Source organism: Kryptolebias marmoratus, linkage group LG9, assembly GCF_001649575.2.
Source record: "Kryptolebias marmoratus isolate JLee-2015 linkage group LG9, ASM164957v2, whole genome shotgun sequence".
Classification (NCBI taxonomy): domain Eukaryota; kingdom Metazoa; phylum Chordata; class Actinopteri; order Cyprinodontiformes; family Rivulidae; genus Kryptolebias; species Kryptolebias marmoratus.
The window spans coordinates 20227946-20230830 of record NC_051438.1 but is presented as its reverse complement, the minus strand read 5'-3'; the positions used below and the strand labels follow the sequence as shown (position 1 = coordinate 20230830).

Below are 2885 nucleotides of genomic sequence, written 5' to 3'. Positions count from 1 at the left end.
GGAGACAAGCCTTTTAATGGTGGATTTGCACAAAAAGGTCACAAAACAAAAACGCCAGGGAGGGAGAGAAAACAAAGTGACTCAGCAGAACTGATGAGTCAGAAAGACGTATTTATGCACAAACAAACGACTCTCTGATCAAATATGAGCTGAAGCAGGTATTTTCAGTCAAACACAGAGTCCAGACCCCTGATCCCCCTCGTTCAGACTGCGGATCCCCAGGCTCCCACGGCACGGCAGAGCAGGTGTGTGGAAAAAGCAGCAAGTCCAGGCAGAATGGGAACACAGATCACTATTCCTGACAAAAGACAGGGTGGGGCACGTCCACACACCTCACAGAAACTTCCCTTCATGTCAGACACACGGCTGCAGGGTTACACTTCCAGCTGCAGAAAGGCTGGGCTGACAGTGACGCTCAGAAGGGTTTTTATATTAATGGAGCTGAGCCTGGGTTCAGTGCTGAGTTTTCACACTTCCAGACAAACCAGGAGCATCCTGATCGAAGCCACGGTGAAAGGGAGGGGAGGCGTTCCCCCTCAGGGCCACAAAACCTGAGAAACAGGGTGAAGATTTAAATATGTGGGCCCTAAAAGCACAAAAAACAGATCAGATCTAAACTAGATTTGTTTTATTCTGCACCGTGTTTGTATTTGAGTAAAATGAGAGATGTTATCAGAGTTTATCATGTATCCCAGGTGTTAAAAAAGCTTCTGCAGGGACCTGTGAGCTCAACCCACACTGATCTGTCTGTGAAAAGAAATGAAATTAAAAGCATTAAATTCAACATCTTACCTCCTGGTTACGGGTTAGTCTGTGTTGATGTCCCAGTCAGGATCATTTCTCCAAGTTTCCCTCATGGTCCCAGCTGACAGGTGGCTCTTACCTCCAGTCTCCCTGGAGAGGGACCCAAAATATGAGTCTCTCAGAGACCCAGTGCTCCAGGATCTGGTCTCTGTGGACCTGAGACCCAGTGCTCCAGGATCAGGTCTCTGTGGACCTGAGACCCAGGATCAGGTCTCTGTGAACCCCGCTCAGCTGAACCTCAGAGACCCAGTGATCCAGGATCAGCTCCGAGGAGGACTTTTCTCTCCATGCGGAGGTCCTCCTCAGGGTCCTAGCGCCCGCCCGTCCACCTGCTGACAGGAAACTGCTCATTTCAAGCCCGCAGCTAAAAGTTTTTAAGTCTTTTTACTTCACCTTATTTTAAAGAGCCTAGATCAGTGGCTCCCACACTTAGGTCATGAAACATCAAGTGAGGCTCAAATTAAATCAAATTAAATTTAAACAGATTGCAAATGGAGTATTTTCTTGTTTTCCACTTCTTTGACTACTTCTGCGAACTTTAAGTAACAAAACATTCAGCTCCTTCAGGACATCTCTGCACTGACTTCTGGTTTTGTTAACTTTCATATTTATATATATATATGTGTTTACATTTTTTCAAAGAAATGCATTAAAATTATTTCAGACGGTTGAAATACTTTGTGCTCTTTGGAATCAACTTCAGCAAACTTTTTTAGTTTTTAGCCACTGTTTTGAACGTTTTAGCTTTTAGCTACTGTTTTAGAAGTTTTAGCTACTGTTTTGCTAAATTTAGCTTTCGGGTACCTTTCTGCTGGTTTTAGCTTTCAGCTGTTGTTTTGGTCATTTTAAGCGTTTGCTCTGATTGTTTCAGTTTCGGCTTCTTTAGCTCTCACTACTCCACCCTGCGTTTTAACAGAAAAGCTGTTTTTTTTCCTAATTATTTTAAAGAAAAACAACAATAACGTAAGCAACGTTTGTGAACTTAAATCAGTAATATTTGCTTCTGAAAAGTGTCTTTTTGTGGCTCGAAAGATAAAAACTTTAGGAATCGCTCGTTTAGATGTTCAGGTTTGATGTTTAAAACAAACTAAGCCAAATCCTGAGTGTCTGTCTTCATTTCTTATCATTTAAATCTGACATTAACATTATTAATTGTTTCAACCATTTCAACGAGATAACATCCACTTCCTTTTGACAGTAACTTGTTAAATGGCCGATCTTTTTGTCATCTCTGTCAGTTTAAACACTCCTGTTTGTATCTGATGGGTTTCCTGTTGACCTGTTTCAATGTTTCCAGCTCAGATGAAACTTTAATCAGAGGCAGTTTCACCTCTCCAGACCCACGGAGCGACGTGCTCATATGATAACAGGCCTTTGGCATTTACTTTGGTCGCCAACAGCTACGCCCAAGCAAGAAAAATCTTGTTTCTGGCACGACCGCGCTCCAATTACCATCGGTGCCAGGAGTTTTGAAAATTACAAACAAAAAAACCCCTCAGGTTTCACAGCTCGGAGTCTGAAGCCTGCAGGAGGAGGAGGAGGGCTGCAGCACGCCTCCGCCTCGCCCTTTGACCCCGGTCCGCCAGGAGCTCCTCAGGTTGAGGGCACAGAGCGACGAGAAGACGAGTCATGGCTGTCAGCACAATGTGAGGACTGTGAGCGGAGACACGTCCCCGACCCGCTGCTGTGGAGCAGATTCTGTCTGAGGCCGAGGAAAACCACCGGAGATGCTGCGGGTCGCAGGAATCTGGGGATACGTGTCCTCTCTCTGCAGGCTCTGGCTCTGTGTGTGTGTGTGTTTGATTCAGATTAACAGGACAGAAGCTCCACAGCTGATCAGAGCCACCTCAACCTCGACTCATCAAGCTAACCTTCAGCTCATCTACTTTCCTTTAATTTCATTTAGCTAACCTTTAGATCATCTACAGCTTTCAGCTTCGGCTACTCTAGCTAACCTTCAGCTCATCTAGCTAGACTTCAGCAAGAAGCCTCTCATTAATCTCAGACTCATATTAAAACTGAAAACACACGAACAGAACCCAAACTCCACTCAGAAAAAGGCTCAGCTGAGGCTCAGCTGA

General features: G+C 44.7%; 1 protein-coding gene across 2 annotated transcripts in view; it reads right to left on the bottom strand.

The window, feature by feature from the left end:
- LOC108231359 (serine protease 23) overlaps positions 1-1092 on the bottom strand; it is a 4872-nt gene extending 3780 nt beyond the window's left edge. The window contains exons 1-2 of one of the 2 annotated variants that reach the window (XM_017408380.3): positions 793-1092; positions 333-551 (exon numbers count right to left, since the gene is read on the bottom strand). The gene's annotated coding sequence lies outside the window, so the exon portion shown is untranslated. The remainder of the gene's footprint in view (positions 1-332; positions 552-792) is intronic. The other variant, XM_017408379.3, reaches the window with a different exon arrangement.
- Between the last annotated feature and the right edge of the window lie 1793 nt (positions 1093-2885).